This window comes from Melospiza georgiana, chromosome 6, assembly GCF_028018845.1.
Source record: "Melospiza georgiana isolate bMelGeo1 chromosome 6, bMelGeo1.pri, whole genome shotgun sequence".
Taxonomy (NCBI): domain Eukaryota; kingdom Metazoa; phylum Chordata; class Aves; order Passeriformes; family Passerellidae; genus Melospiza; species Melospiza georgiana.
Window position 1 is genome coordinate 2,741,029 of NC_080435.1, and position 17,498 is coordinate 2,758,526.

At 42.8% G+C, this 17,498-nt stretch overlaps 1 protein-coding gene across 1 annotated transcript in view; it reads right to left on the minus strand.

Annotated features, from left to right (window-relative positions):
• Positions 1–17,498, minus strand: part of LOC131085337 (deubiquitinase DESI2-like) — a 48,664-nt gene that overhangs the window by 30,123 nt on the left and 1,043 nt on the right. The gene's annotated exons all lie outside the window — the stretch shown is intronic.

Here is a 17,498-nt window from a genome sequence, read left to right on the forward strand (position 1 = left end):
CAAATCTTCTGTGCTAGTCTGCTGTATGTTGCATAAATCTAGAAACAGATCTGAAATGACCCAAGAGATTCAGACAACTGCTTCCTTCACAGACTTGCATCTTACAGTATCTCCACATCTGAAATACACCCAGTAAAATCAGGAATTGAAGGAGAAAAGATAAGATAAGGAAATACTTTAATAAGACCAAAGAGGAGAATGTGCCTTATGTAACTAGTTTCTCTGGGAATATTCCTCCCTCTGTCTCCTCCTCACCACCCCCATTAGTATTTATTTCTATAAAAATCCATTAGATACTGCAACTACATCTTGGCTCCTGTTTGCTTCAGTGAAAAGAGAAAGGCTTGCATATTTGTACCATGGAGTGCAAATGGTGTTTTCTGCCAGATCCCTCAGAGAGCTGCCAAATGTTTCTCCTGCATGCAGAGCGGACATCTAATCTGAACTGTGGCCAGGCTGATGTAGGAGAAAGAGGTAAGCACTGTGATGCCTCACCTAGCTCACAACATCCTCTAATATCTAAGACCTCTGCCCTCAGATTCAGCTGCCTCCATAGACTGGCCCTTCTAAGAAGAAGGTATTCTAAGATATCTGGACCCTTCTAGATGCCTAGATATCTATTGTAGAAAAAAAAAGCCTTATTTGGCCTAAAGAAGTCAGCCATTGTCAACTTTCTCAAAAGCAGATTGCAACTTATATCTGGAAGTGCAGAAGCACACTCCAAGCACACCCCCATTTTGATTACTATCTGAAATAAGAGCACATGCTCATAATGGGACACTATACACAACTCATATTCCATACTGACCCAGAAATTCTTCTCAGAGAATCAGAGACCTAAAAATGTCATCATCCTCTTTCCAGAGTGGTGAACAAGGTGATCCATGGTGCAGAACAAGGGCAAAACCCCATTCAGTTGGTCTCACCTTTGATACAGACATGCCTTGCAGAAGTGATTAAGGGTACTGTACAGCACACGTGGATTTCAGTTCCCTTGAGCTGCTTTTCTGTAAGTTCACTCATGCAAGCTAAGGAATACAAATGATCATAAAGCCATAAATTAAGCTAATTACCCAGTAAACCAAGAGAAAAAAAAAGATTTCCATTCCTATCTACCAGGGAAGTGATCTGGACACTCTAGCAATGAAAGTCATGCAGGTGATGAATAGATAGGTCTGAGACCATTCAGTTCCCACTCCATATATCTGCCTTCTCCCAAGTTAGATGGATGCATGCAAGAGGTAAACAGATTCATCAAACAAATAAGATCAGCAGCCCAGCCTGATATATTTCATCTTATGTGAAAGTTCCATTTGCTCTATGAAGTATGAGTAGCATTTTTATAATTCATTTTACTGTGATTCCCTTTAACACCACAATAATCTTGTTTAGCCTCTCTTACTGTAAGAGACCACAAAGGGATAAAATCCCCAAGATAATATAAAACTGGGCATCATGACCAAAAGACTGCTTGCATGACTGGGAGATCTCTGGAGGGGCTAGTGTCACCAGATGGAGTTCATAAACCAATCTCTCTTCTCATGCTCCCTATCAGATCTAGAGAAGTAGCTCATCATCTCTTTGGAGCCAGAACTCTTTCTCTGGCTCCTATTTATGAAGTGTCTTTGTGAAATAGGATAGAATCCCAGTTCATGGCTAAGGCTTGTTGTGGGTATCACAAATGAATCATCAACAGCAGGACAAGGCAAACACCGGCATACTGTAAGGAAAGTGTTACCTCCTTCCACAGGAGAACATTGAGAAAACTTCACAAGCAAACAGGAGATATTTGCTCATGCACCACATCTGCAAGCATAAATGCAGTCTGTATGTGTACAACAAAGCCTCAGAGAACAGCAGTATTTTAACCCTCTGCTTTCCATCAGGTGGCTGGCTAGCAATATGCAAACACGTCCAAGACTGCACAAATCCAACCATCTCCTTTCACATATGCTATTTTAGTAATCAAGCCTAGAAACAAGCCCAGTATTGCACCAAAGGTACAGCACTGCAGATTGGTCCTTGGCAAAATTCCTTATAGGAACAATTTTCTCCTAATCTCCTCTTCCAGAACATGATGACTTACACAAGTGTGCTGCTGAATCCCTAGGAATGCCTTTGCTTTCTGTGGCAATGATTAGCCTGCTCAGAAGACAGCCCTCTTCAGCAAGTAAGCTAGAGAAGATGAAATTTTTTTAACTCTCAACTTACTTTATCCACCAAAGTGCATTTGTAAGTGGTAAACAACAAGGGTAAACACACAGCTTGGTTTGCTACCCTGCAGCAGCAATGTCCAGGTAATCAAGTATGAAAACAGTGCTGGATAGAGGAAAATAGCCAGCAATGCATGCTTTTTCCTCTCTCTTTGTAACAAAAAGATCACCTACTCTGACATGAGCTTCATTTCTATTTTGTGTAATTGTGTAGCTGTGGTTTCTACCTCACTTGAACACTTATACCATGGGTTTTGTGCACCCGTGTTTGCAAATATTTTCTTTGCTTTCCCTTCCAGCTCAGTCCTAGCAATGATGTGCTCCTCATCTGTGTGATCAGATGGCTCTGCAGAACAGACATGAGCAAGACCAGCCTGGTGCTGAATTGCTGCGCTGGTGCCAGTCCTAAAGAAAAACACTCATGAGAGAAAGAATGCCAGCTAGGTTCAGCAGAGAGATGGGATGGAGAACAATGACATGATTCATGTCACAAGTGAGCCTTTGGAAGATGCTTCAAGTAAACAGGAATCAGTCTTGAGTTTTAAAGCCTTAAGAATAGCCAAGATCTTGGAAGCATTCCGATGCTCTGTTTCTTCAGTATGTGGAACTGCTTAGCATTGTGGCACTCAAATCTTAGTTCAAGTGCAGTCACAATAAAGATTTAGACATCATGAACACACAAATTAGGGATGGGAGAACCTGAGTGTCCAGCAGAGAGCACAGCAGGCAGCACTCTCACTGATCATTCCTCAGTCAAATTGTCTCAAGACCCTGTGCTTTCAAGAGCAGATGAAAACATTTTCACTTCTAGAAAGACAGACCTAAAAATTAAAAGAATAGCCTCTCCAGTAACATTTATTTCTTCAATCCTTCCTTCAACAGGTCAGAAGAGAAGTCTTTAGGGCCAAGTGACAGCAAAGCTGCACAAGGAGAACTCAAACAGGACACCCACAATTTTTTTGTTAAAAAATTAATTTAATCTTTCCATCAGAATTTTCTTGTTTCCTCCAAAATAAAACTGGTGAGATTCCCATGCTGTAACCTCCCAGTTTTATTTTTATAGAAGTAGGAGGAGTGAGGATATCAGAAGAGGACTTAGCTTTTCACCACTAAGTAATACACCTGCAAGCTACCAGCAAGGGCTGTTGATACAGAAGGTTACATTTGCTCAGGAAAACTGAATGGAAGAAAGAGCTTTGGAGGCCTAGTAAAGAAGAAGAGGTCAAGCTCAGAGAAGCCCCAGAGCTAAAAATGTGTGAATGTGTTAGAAGGAAGTGTCATATATGCTTGTGCTGCTCCATCTCCCAGTTGTGATCACAAGCAGGCATTGAGGGAAGAATAATGAAATTGGATTAGATGGATCCTTGGTCTGAAAGAGTTTGGCAGTTCTTACGTTTGTGTTCTTTTCTGTGAATAAGAACAAAAACATGGAAAGGAAACTTTGGAAATATAAGGAGGGGAGGTGTTTCAAAGATGAGCCTTCATCTGTCTGAAAGACTGGGCAAGCCTTGTGAACCTGTGGGAGAGAATCTGCCTCACACTTTGGTAGTCAGAATACAATTTAAGCAAAGGTTTTGAGATTACGCTGTAATTGCCCAATTAGCTCTTGCGTGCAGAAGGGATTCTCTTCTATTTATTCATATCCAGCAGGGCAGAAATCCAAAGCTTTCTGCCCACTGTGGATTTGCTCTTCCAATTCATTAGGATTAATTTCTTCACCACCCACACAATTCTCTGAATCTCTTCCTCCCCTCCTGCCCCACTGCCACCTGTCAAAGCTAAAAAGATGATTGGTGCTCCTTAAAAGCAGCACAAAACATCTTTATCCATCTATTTACTGGCAGATGCTTTCTCCCCCCTGCTCCTTTGCTACACTAGTTCTTTCCAAAAGCCTGCAGTCTGTCAAGCTGTCCCCAGAGCACATATGTGCATGCAGTGCTTAACCACATCACCTCCTGTAACCCCCGTGTTCTTATCCCCCCAAAATCCTAGGTAGCATTTTATTTTGTCCAAGAATAAACAAGAATACCTTCAAATCTATTTGCCATCAAATTAAATTATACCCTGTGTAAACACACCAGCATAAAGACTTCAGGCTTGTCTAGAGCAATTGTTTTTATTTGTAAAGCAGAGGATAAATTTTGATGGATTAACATGAATGTAATCCTGTTGTCAAGTCATTGGGCAGAACTGGGAGTGACTGTTTCTCATTTACCTCCTCCTATCTCAGTCCAAAGCTTATACAGGGGGGGAAAGGGGAGCACTAATCGTTCGTGCTCTGACTCATTTACCCTGTTTACTAAGTGACACCTTTTCAGAGAGCTTCTTGAATTGTATCATCAGAGATGCTCTGTAAATTAATCAGTTTGGAAAGAACCATCTCTGATCCTGTTGGCATCACAGTACGACATTAAATCCTGGGAGTTTTCTTTCAAACGGGAAATCGTGATAACAACAGAGGACCTGCACTTTCATTTTGAAAAGACTGAGTGCTGGAAGAGTGCTTCTGACCCACAGCTCCCTTCAGTGCTGGAAGGTGTCTGAACTCTGCCAAAGGAGAGCACAGGTAAACTCGGAAGCTGCAGTAAAAAACTTTGCTTTCAAATATCTAACACAGTCCTTAAAAAGAAATCAGACCATTTTCAGCAGCTACATCTGGAGAAGAACAAGAATAGTCTCACAATCCTAACTCCACATCAAAACCCAAGGGACTGCACAACAAGTTATCTAATCATAGAATACCTCAAATTGGAGGGGACCCATAAGGATCATTAAGGTAAACTCCTTTCTTCTCTCGGGACTACCTAAAACTAAAGTGTAATGACTAAAAATGTTGTCCAGACGCTTCTTGTACGTGCAAGGCTGTGCTGTGACCACTTCCCTGAGGAGCCTCTTCCAGTGGCCAGTCACCCTCTCAGTGAAAACCTTTTTCCTAATGTCCAGTCTGAACTTCCCCTGACACAGCTTCATTCCCTTCCTCCTGTCCTATCATCAGACAAGCCAGCCTCTCTGCAAGCTAGTGCCTCAGCTGCACATTGGGAATAACAGCCCTCTCCTTCTCCAGGGAAATAATGGCAAGTACGCTGGAGAAGACTGAGAAAGGATCATGCCCTGGAGTGGAAAAGGCTAAGCAGATCCCTTGGGTATCCTGTTCCACCCCCTGCAACAGCAACACAGCATGGAGACACATTTGCTTTAAATTGTCCAGTACCATCAGCAAGGGCCAGAGCACAGAGCCGCTCAGGGGGAGCTAATGTATCCTGGCACACAGCACAGCACACAGCCCCCTCGTGCTGCACTGTTTTCTCACCCACCTCTTCTGCACCTTCCATCCCTTGAACAACATCCACCATGCTGCAACCTGCGTGTTTGCAATTCGCACACCATCATCTTGATTTGCCTGGGCTTTCCTGATACAGAACTAAATGAATAGCAAATTGAGCTCTGTTTTTCCCTCCCCCACTTTCCCCTTGCTTTTGTGCATGCTGAAGTAAAAAGCTTCCTCTGACTCAGATTTCAGCTGTCACAGATTTCAGCAGTTTTCTCCCAGGAAGTCTGGATGCTAATGACAGAAATAGCAGCTGTCTCTAAATACTTCATCTGCTGTCTGTGGCCAGAGGGCAGCAGGTGTGGCAGGTGACTGCTTCAGAAAATCCCCTATCCTCACCAGGCAGGCTCTGGTGAACAGGGATTGGGACCACCAGCCCCCCATTGACAGAAAGGCCAGGAACAGCTGCCAGGGCAGGCAGGAGGGATGGAGCAGGAGGGCACGTGCTCACCCAGACACAGGTCAGGCAGCCAGCAGGATGCAGGGCTGCTGCCCCTCAGCTCACACCCAGAAACCCTGCTGCTGCCTCCCATCCCTATGGGAGTCATTCCCACCCAGGCAGCTACATCTCAGGTGCCAAAAAAGCAGAGTGTTAAACACCTAAGCATCCCATAAATAGGTTATCTTACAGGTGAGATGACTCAAGGCAAAGAGATTGAAGTGGCTTGCTAGAAATGCAATTGAGATGGGAACTAGAACGAAGAGAAATACCCAAACCTTTCTCAACATCCAGTGCTTTACTCAAAATGAAGGTTTGGTTGTTCTCGGCCAGAGTCCAAGGACATGCTTTGTTGGCAGCATCAAACAATCTGTTTAGAGCTTTTTGATTCCCACATGTTCAAAGCACTTGTACTTTCCACAAAACATTGTGGTGTCATTGAACACAATGTCATGTTTGAATTGAAAGGAGGAAAAAAAAATCACCATCTATTATTACATGTAAATAAGAGTTGGTCTTCTACATAGTATCTTAGAGAAGAATGAAGGAAGAGTGAGCTTGACCCTTGCTGTGCTAATTATTGATGCTCAATCATCAATTTACTTAGACAAAAAAGCATGCTATCCAATGCACTATAATTTCTTTCAATCTGCATGACAGCATCCTGGGATAGAAAGAAGGGCAGAGGAGAGCATAGAGGTACCTGAGGAGTAATGGTATCCTAGGGATCCTAAAGAGCACAATTTAAGCCATGTGTATCATCCTGTCTTAATGGGTCCACTTAGCTGCAACACCCAAGGCTTCCCACAGTAGGATTTTAAATGGTAGCAGGAAAGTGGAATATTGCCTCAACCAGAAATGAAGCGCTGGTGCCATTCCATCTCCACTAGAATTGTCCCAGCTAGAAGGAGTTGGGTGTCAGGTTCTCATGTCTGAATATTCCCAGTAGGAAGAAGAGCCTTGAGACGAGTTCAGCAATTTTCTTCTTTCATGCCTCTTCTTTGGTCTGTCTCTTCTCCGTCTCTCTTTTATAATAGCACAGAAGCTGAATCAGAGCACAGGGAAGTCCTAGAGCTCATACAACCTCAAGTGTCTCTCTGATTCTAAGCAATGGCAAGCAGCATCGTACCACAGAGAGGCACAACAGCCAGCCAACAGTCACAGAAAATTAGCTGTGGCACACAGGATTTAGCAGCCCAGCAGGTATCTTTCAGAGAGCTAAATATTGAGGTATGTTTCTAGTAGGTAGGTGTTCATGATGGGCAATATACCAGCAGCTGCAGTAGCATTACAGTTCTCATCCCATACAATGGTACAGCTCCAGTTCTGTTGCCAGACTCATGAACGAAGCTTAACTTTCTCTTGCATTTTCTCAGTTTGCACATTTGTTGCCCCTGCTAGTACCAGGTCATCTGGTGTGGGCTCAGATGAGATAACTATCACTTCTGGGTGCTTAAGTTCCTTGACAGAACAACAGCTTTACAATAATGAGTAGCAGAACACTAAAACTTTCTGACTTGACTGATAAAATAGTTCTCCATGCTTCCTGGGCAGTCCGGATGCTTGGCACTAGGGATATTGTGATGATTAATAATTAACTAGCTGGAGAGACTGAGAGCTCAAGGACAGATGCTTCCCATCTGCAGAAGGGAGGGAGGGGATTGGTAGGGTAAGAAGGTGACAAGGTTGGTCTGCCCCTGGAAGTCAGCTGCCTTTTCAAGATACTTTGCTGGTATCTTCCAACACAGAAGAAGGTATTATCCTGCACTTCTCCAGGTGGCTTTCACTATCCCATGCACTGGGGGACCAGGGCAGCAATGATCCCTCCCAGCTCCTGGTGTCAAGCTCACCTAAATGAGATGCATCATTAGAAGCTGCATTCATGTATTTAATAGTCTTGAACACCAGCTTTAATGAGACACCTCTGAGATCTCAGGAGAGGTAACAGACAGATAGAAATATGCTTCAAAGTCCTCTGGGTATGAGAGGTAAAATCCAAGTTCAGAGGTACCAAGTACAGGATTTTTAAGTACCTGATGTGTTAGAGACTATTAAATTGTTCTTTACACTAGCTTTAAAATTTCATCTGCATAAATTTCTTTGATCCACGAATGGCTTTAACCACATTTAAATTAGTCAGAACAGCAGCTGCAATAGGCACTGAACTGCATATCTCAGAGTAATTACACATTACAAAGGGAATCCTTGAAGCACTTCAGTAACATGCCATATTACAAACAGCACTTGAAAAGCCACAGATGGACTTGTGAGCTGTAGAATATCACCTTTACTCCAGCTTGCTTCCTGCTTCCTTGCCTTTCTCTCAAGAGTAGAGGGTGCTTCAAAGAGTATTGAAAAACTTTTAGTTGATCCTGTGCAGTTAAAAACTGAAAAACAGATGTGTAAGGAGCCTCTTCCTCCCCACACCCATTCATTCTTTACCTCCCAATTCAGCTCTGATTATGTGTTCCTTCCTATTAGCTCTGCCTGAATACAAGGCACAGAAGAGCACACGCTCAGCCATCAGGGGGATGTATGACCAATTTAATTAACACAGGGCTGGGATGAGCTCTGGGCTGTCCCCCCTTGCTCCCCCAGGGGTGTCCTGCCTGTTTGCCAAGGCCTCTGGCTACCATGATATAGAACACCTCCTGCCAGCAGCACTCTGCCCAGGGGAGGACACAGAATTTGACCCAGACAATAAAAACAACTGAAATTTTTAGGGATCCACGTGGTTTGCATTTTTTTCATCCTTCCAGAGGCTTTTGCCCTGTGGAAGTCACAGCTCTTGTTTATGAGACACATAAGGGGGGAAAAAAAGGATTTACAGTATTTCCTTTCTTCTGGTCCCAAGAACACCTGAGCTTGAACTGAACCTATTTAATTTGCTTCTGTTTCTCCTTGGCTTTCACTGGAATTCATCTGTTCTGTTTGAATTCAGTACAACCTATTCCTCAATGCCCTGTCCCCCAGTATTCTTGCAGTAGCCAGCACACAAGGCACAGTGCTGCAGCAATAGAAAATAGGTCTATTCCACATCCAAAGAACTGCCAAAGAGAAGATAGCCAGCTGTCTTGGATAACAAGCAGCCATAAAAATTAGAGTGAATAAAAGTACAGCAAATGGTACGGCAATCAAGAACAATGAATGTTAGAGCTAGAGACAGAGGGTGGGTGGATTTCAGCCTGGAACACACCTTTTTAGCTCTGACCTCCACAGATTTGGAAACCTTCAGCACTGCCTTTCCCCCCTTTCCACAATGTCTCCATCTCAGTATTGCTCTAAAGGCATAACAGCCCTTGAATTCTTAGTGCTGGGACAGACTCAGAAAAAAAGCTCCTCATGTAACTGAATCTGCAGGCTTAGTAGATAGGTAAGGAAGGAAGGGCAGAAAAGATCCTCTCAGCACAACAAAGCCTGACATCTGTCTAAAAATGCCCTGACTGAAAACAAACAAGTAGGATGAGGGAAGAGCAAGCTTGACCTCTTAATTCCCAAGAGGAACAAATGCTTTCTGCTTGCACCTAATAATCAGGAGGCCAAACACTTGTCCAGGAGGGTACAAACCAACTTTCTAACAACCTCAGCCTGGCAGAAGGAATTTGGCTCTCCACCTGTCTCAGAGAGAAGCGGCCTGGCTGATCTATCATAGTGTATCTGGAGTCCAGCTCTCTCATTCCTTTGTGGTGAAGCAGTTTTAGAATTGTATAAAGTAGGGAATAGACTCCTTTCATACAAAATACACGTTCAGTGGACCACAGAACAAGTGTGAGTATCACTATAGCTTGGCTCCAGCCTGGACAACCTCCTGGAACAGCTAGGATTCACTGGAAATACACACTCTTCTGCTAAGTGAGCATTTCAAACAATACAGAAATATTTTCACACTAGAGACCCAGAACAAGCAAATCCAGAGGTTCCTGCTGTCTGCTTCTCTGGCAGACCTGTGTGAAAAGGCGGTTGTATTTGACACCCCCAGGGATTTTAACCTGGTCTCTGTCACCCCAGATGCATCAGCACACTAAATGGTAGCAGCCAAACGCAGAACTAGTACTGTTACTGCCCCAGCACATAAGCAGCACTCATGATGAAACCTCTGAGTGTTTCATGCCATCTCAAATGCCCTGAAATAGTCAAGGCATCTCTTCAAAGTTGATAGCTATGATAGAAGATCAATGAGGGAAAATACCTCAGCCTTTCCTGAGAGAAATCCAGAGGTCAGCCAAATATCCTAAAACATCCTTTTATATTGATGCTTCGCTAGGTAGAGCCTTTTGTTTTCTAGAAAAGTGATTTGCTAAGAAAACAACAAAGCCCTGCCTGAAAATACCCACAACCTAGGCCTCTTCTCATGGAACTAGAGCAGAAAGCTGAGACTCTTGCCCCAGGTGCTTAACCCAAAAGCAGAGGTTAATGACAGAGGTTATGACTTATCAGATTAATCCCATGGTTAACATCTCGCTCCTCTCTGTCACTTCTCACATTCACCAGGCTAGTCCAGAGCTGGGGGAGATGACAAATACAGGGCAATTATAAATTCATCAGCTCCAAGTAATCCCAAACAAAGCAAGACACACAGATGAGCCAAGAACAGACATCTAGGAGAACATTGTGTAAGTAGGGAAAGCTAACCTATGGCAAAGCCTGTAATTCACTCTGGAAGGCTACATTGGGCTCCTCGTACACTCTAAGCCCCAAGGCAGCAATCAACATCTAGGAAGCTTATTTTCTTGCATCAGGATCCAGTATAAGTCACTCACTAGCAGATATTGAAGAGAACAGCAAAGGGGTTGATAGTTCCTTGTGGGTTTAAGTATGACCATATGGAAAGCAAAGTAACAGATCCAAGGCTGAAGGTTCAGCAAACCATATAATCAACAGAGCTCACACTGTGCCAGGTCCTCTCTTTCCCAGAGATGTGGATCTATCAGGAATCACATGGCATTCAACTCATATGTTGACACACACACAATGAATGTACTAAACAGGCTGAAATGCTTTCAGTATTTCTAGCATCAGACACTTGCTTCTGTAGATCAGCATTCCCACCTATCAGGGATCATTTATTTCTCCCAGATTTTCTATTTCCCTTATCATTGCTTTCCCAGACACCTTAAGATGAATTGTTTAAAATTTAAGTTACCAATTAAAACAATTTTCCAACCTTAGGATGCAGCCTCATATTTTCCTCTGAGATGAGAAGTCTCACAGATTCACAGGCTGATAGATAAAGCTCTGAAATGCTTTCAGCTGCTTTCTCTGCCCTGGATCTTTCATGCTCAAAAACATCCAGTGGTTGTTAGAACAGTGGCAAATATTTTTTTTTCCTAACAGTTTGAGTCCACTTGTTAGAGAAAGAATCATTAGACTTGAAAATTTTGCGTTTTTTCTTCCCCAGCAAAAATATAGATTTTTTTGTATTGATTGGGCTCTGACTCCCTCCCCAGCTCCAGCTACGTCATCTTGGCATAATGACAGGAACAAGAGGGACTGAAACAAACAGAGAATTAGAATGAGGGCAGTTCAGGTCACTAACATAGCTTTCAGCCCTAAGACACCCATTTAAATTCAGTTCATTGCACTAATGCACAACCATATACCTGCTGATCACCACACTTGGAAATGGATCTGACAGCTGTTTCAACTTGGTAGCTCACTAATGCTCAGCTCTCCCCTGCAGAGGCTCCCACTGCATGCATGCCTTAGTCCCTGTGGGCTGCCTGAGTAGCAAGCTGGATGACCAGCTGAGCCATGACACCAGAGCAGCTCAGCTAGGGATGTAGTAGGGATGTAGAGCCAGAAGGGTCTGCTTTCCTACTGCTAGCATAAATTTATTTGTTAGGAGAATGACAGGCTCCAGTACTGTCAACACATCAGCTTTCATCAATAGTAAGAAGGGTTTGTTTGGTCTGGGGGCTTATTTGTTTGTTTTAAAGAATAGCCAAGTAAAATTAGGAACCTTGACAGCCTAGTGAGCCAGAAGCTAAATCCTGCTGACAGAAGTGTCATATTCTAAAAGGAATCTGCCTTTCTGTAAGGGGAAAGCCCAAAAAGCACCAGAGAAAAATCACTGGAAACCAACTTCCATATGGTTTCAAGAGGAAGCAATCATTTCTCTCAGAGCTGCTCAGAGCCAGGCCAGGGGACTGGGGCTTTGCCTGTGGATGGGTTAAAGAACAGCTTCCAGTAACAGCAAAAGCAACTCTGGATCTTCCATATCTCTGGGTTAGAGCTGACCTTACTTTAAGCCCCTGGCCTTACACCTGAAATCCTGCACAGGAGTCTCCTGACCCCACAAGGGTTCAGACTGCTTGAAGTAAGTGCTTTAGAGACACCAAGTCAGACTGTCACCTGCAGGAACCAACTCAAGAGCACTGATGTGGGAACTGTGGGCCAGTGACAGGATCCATGAGGCTTTTGCTCCAGAAGCAGAGTTCACACATTTTTTAGCACTGTCTTTAGCTTTCCTAGGTTCTCCTCAGGTTTCTTACATTTGCTGGTGTAAAGGAGAGCATGTTGGGGAGCAGTTTTCCTAAGGCAAGCAGGACTAGCAGAAGTGTCAACTCCTGTGTTGCCCTGGATAAGTCAGTTCAAGTCAGTCCGCTGGGCAACAGAGCACTGGCTCAGCGAGTTTGCTGATGGGATAAATGCTGGGGCTGGAGAGAGCAATGCCCTGTGTGCAGCCAAGAGACAGCTCTTTAGACATCTCATGCATAAGCACACAGTAGTCAGTGACAGGGCTGCAGTGCTGGAGAAGATCTGCAGCAGCACAGACAGGTAGCCAGCTTGTCACCCTGACAACATCCAAACAGACTGCTCCCCCAATGGATAACACATCGCTAGGCTGTTGCTAAGACAACAAAAATTCACTTACTGTACATAAATGGGCACATTTCATTGCTGGACTTATTAACTTGGGCCATGCCACTTCCTCTTTTTCTCCTTAATTGATTTAAATCGGATAACATGTTTGGATTCCTTCTTCTTGAAGGAAAGAACTCAGCTGCAGCTCATTGTAATAGTTTTTTAATCTTTTCTTCTTCTTCCAATTGATTTCCTCTCTCCAAAGAGACAAGAGGGGAAGGATGTCTAGTTACACTTTGTCATCTCACAGACTTGAAGCAGGCACTGACTACAACACAGTGCTCAGCATCACCAAACTGCTTTTCTTGTCCCTCTGCTCCTGCATTCCAGCAGAGCAAGGGAACAGTCCCACTCTACTATCCTGCCTGAGGTCACCCTGTTGTCAAGCAAATGAAATTGATGCAGTCTAGGAGGAAAAGAGATGCAGAAACAAAGCCTAGTTTTCCTCACCTGCACAGACTGCCAGGCTGCTCAGACTGATTTATTTGAAACATCTACTGTACTGCCACCAAATTTGCCATAACACCTTTCTTTAAAAAAAAAAAAAAAAAAAAAAGAGGGTTTTTTCCAAAGTCAGGAGCATTTGCACTGGGAATTGTTGTATCCAAGAAAACTGAAGCAGTCTGGACACACCTCTCATACCTTGGGCTCAGGACTCTGCTGTTATCCAGCTTTTTCTGCTCTTTTCCCTTATTCTCAGCACTGGTCTATTTAGGCTCTCTGACCTTTAACCAAGAGTCTCCCCAGAAAGTTTTTGGGCCCATAACAGAAAGTATCATAGTATGACACAAGAGTGATTACAAACCCTGAACCCATTATGCAGCATATGCATAGTTGAATAATCCAAACACAGTCCTACCAAACAAGCAAAAAAATCAGCACAGGCCAACTCAAACCTCCAGGAAGATGCATAAAGCAAGCACCTGAGGGCTGTCTGATCCCTCACACCTCTGTGCAGCACTATGTCTGACCACTCCTAGAAAAAAAGAGCATTTAGCACTCCTGTTAGATACACCATAGCACTGTGGGGAACCCATTTCCAAGCCCCTGTTAGCTCACCATTCTGCTTTGTTACCCAGTACCCTGAGCTTGATGTGAGTTGAAGACAGAAGAATGAATAAGAATCTAGATAAATGAAGAGTCAGTGATAGAGTCAAATGCTAAACACAAAATCTTTACACTTACTTCCATAACAAGCCTGTGAAGAAGATTAAAACACTCCAGATTTTTCCTAGCCTGTTCTTATTCATGGAAGAGGGAATTCTTATGAGTTTTGTGACTGGTCAGAGAGCAAATAAGAATAGGGTACACCTGCCATGCCTTTCCAAGAACATGGCAAACCTTTGAGTGAATGGTGTGTTTTGGAGAACTGAAATTATTCAGATTTGACTAATAATTTTCAACAGAGATGACTCGCAAATATCTGAAGGAAAATCAAAGCATTTAATTTTATATATCTATATTAGGAGTTGCCAGAATTTAATTAAAATCTCCCAAAGGTAATATTTTGCCTTTTGTTCTCTATTTGTTAAATACAAAAAATAAATGTATGGTCAACATGTGGAGGAGGAGAAAAAAAAATCCTAGTGACCGTTCATTACTTAATCTTTCAAGACCACAAGTTCTACTATTGACTTAGAACATCACTGCTCCCTGACTCCCTGCTGACCAGGGCTTTCATTCTCCTCTGCAGCACACCCCAAGGGCTCATTTTCCCCAGCAGAAGGAGTAAGCAAAAATGCCAATAGATCAAAACAGTTCTGCATGTTATCAACTGCAAAGACGGGAAATTCAGGACAACCTCAGCTGTAATAAAAGAGGAACAATAGTGATATGAATATCTTTGCCTCTTATATGATAGCATGAAATCTGCTATGCAATAAGCTGAAAATATGAGAGCCCCCAAACTTGAATCTCTTCCAAGAAAACTATTTTTAGTGGAATATGTTTAGCTTGTTAAAGATTTAAACCCAGGAAATAATTGCAGTTACTCTCCTGCCTGATTCAAGCAGGCAACATTTATTAATGTACAGCGACTAAATAAATTATTCCAATGTAAGCCACAAAACCTTAAAGTGATGAAGGAACAGGATGATATCCTGCCTAAAAAAAGTCAACCCTGTGCCTGTGGCCTAAGTAAGATCTGCTCCATGATAAACAGTATATTGAGACAGACTGGAGGGAAGAGAGCTGCAAGAAGTTATGAAAGGAAATTTGATTTGTCCCTCTGAAGGGAAAGTGGTAAGTGACTAATCTGAGCAAACTCTGTCACAGATTTTATAGACCTAGTTCTTTCTTGCAGGTCTCCAACCAGCAGATGGCTTAGATTAAGTCCATGCAAGAGCTGAATTCAGACTGGCAAAGAGATTCATGGGTCACCAAACTCATGATCCATGTTGTTATTCTGTGTGCACACTTACACATTAAATCAGAGTTCAGTATCCTGCATTTCTACTCTTTAAATTGTCCTAATTGAGCAGCAAAGTCCACTTGCTCTGTTTTGCAAGTGTACAAGCTCTTTGGTGTGAGATAGGGTATAACCACCTTGTGTGCTGATGGTGAAGCTAGGTCACTTTTGATGGCAATATTCAGAACACTGGGAATACCCAGACATTTTTTGCTCCATTATTTTATACTGAAGAAAACAAGCCTACAAATAGATCTACCTCCTTCAGCAATTTGTGCAAAACACCTCATTAAACAGCAGTACTTTTTTTCCTAAAGAAGCCTGCTTCATATCCAATGGGTAAAAGGATAAATGGCTATAATCTTTGAATACACAAGACTACACAGAGTGGCTATTTCATAGCTGCACAAAACCCATAATTGAACTTCTGCCCTAGGGATAAGTTTTCCTGCAGTGTAAGTGCTTCCAGTTGCCATACGGGGGTCACGTTCTTTGTCAGGAAAGCAGAACTTCACATTAACTTCACAGTTAATTGTTGTTCCAAGTTGTCTTTTTGTTGTTGTTGTTGTTGGGTTTTTTCCACTGAGGCTAGTTTTCCAACAGTCACTCAAGCAAATGTGCTCATTTCCCAGTTCCCCCGCAATTCCCCACCACAGTGTAACAAAGTGCAGATTTTGCATGGCTACATTCCAGGCTTCGTGGTGTTAAAATCATAGCAGCAATGGAAAAGCATGTAGCTGCAGTAGTCATAAGGTAGGACTTGAGCTACAGGTGACTCAGTGGCAGTCAAACAGATGCTGTATGAAAATAGATTGGTTTCTGTGTACAGACTGGTTAACCCATGGAGTTAGTACTTACACATGATGATTCCCATGGTTTGCTAAGCAGCAAAAACTACTCAGTCTGAAGTAAATTGGTGACCTCAATTCTGTTCACTGTGTCTGGGTGTCCATCTCAGAACACAGTGACTAAGAACAGCAAGCTCCTTCTGCCTTAATTACTTAAGGCTTCATCTTTGGTGTCAATCAATCAAACATAAAAAGGTAAAGACCATGTCCATCCAGTATTTGGATCTCTTCAGCTTAGTGGTGAAACATCCACTGCTTTGGGATGGATCAACAGGGGCTGAGAGAGGAAAGCTTAGGCCATAGTCTGCTGCAGAATAAACTGAAAAAATTGCAAGGAAGTCAGTGGATATTATAAAAGCACAACACAACTCCTTTATTTTCCTCAAAGGATTAACGATAAACCCTTTCATGTGCATTTGCAATGTAAGTCCCCTGTTATCAGGGACTAGCTACCACCTATTTGGGTTCAGTTGGCTGAAGAACTTCTTGGAGGAATTCACAGTTCAGACTGCTAACTGACCAATAAACACTCAAGACCAAAGTCTTGGGAAGGATTTTACACTGACTTGCTCAATTTGACCAATAATAGCTCTGGAAGAGGCAGTTTCAGTCCACTATACTTGTGCTTTCTGGACTGCTCACCAATGCAGATACAGTCCTACCTAAATAACCTTTACCACTCTCTCTTCCCTCAGAAAACAACCCACCTGCTTTAGTTCACAAAGATCCCTCGATTCTTGTGATAAAAAGACATTTGACTTTTACAGCAACCCACTCCTAATCTCTTTGGTGTCTGTTCTCTGGATTTCCCCAGCAGGGAAGCCCACACTGTTCTGTGGGCTTCCTGGTAAAAGTTGTCACTGCCTGGCAAATCTATGCTGTAATCTTAAAGGTCTGGAGCTGGATATTTAGAGCTCAGTCAGCACCTGGGCCTTGTAAGGCCATATTTTCCCCAGAAAGTTGTATTAAATTTGTGGATGATGTGAAAACTTACTTTTTAAAAATCATTCGTTGGTAATCAAAAAACAAAGGTGAAATACATAATCATCAAAACACTTCTCATGTGAACATGATTCTCCTCAGCTTCTGTCAGACCAGAAAGCAAATAAGTTGTGCCAAGCCGCCTTCTCTTTGGGGGTTTGAGCCAAGATTTGGACCTCCTGATTTGCTAGCATAAAAAACACCCACTCACATTCCCCCTTGCAAGAAGAGGTCAAGAAAAACTTGCAACCCTGTGAACTTTCAGGAAATATTGCTGAGCAGCATGTGCCCATGCCCCTTTCTATGCTGAAACTTCACCAGACAATTTCTTACTCTTGTTGCTGCAATTAACCTTCAGAGAACATTATTAACCACAATCTCATGCATATGAGGAATTAATCCAGATTATTAGAAATTA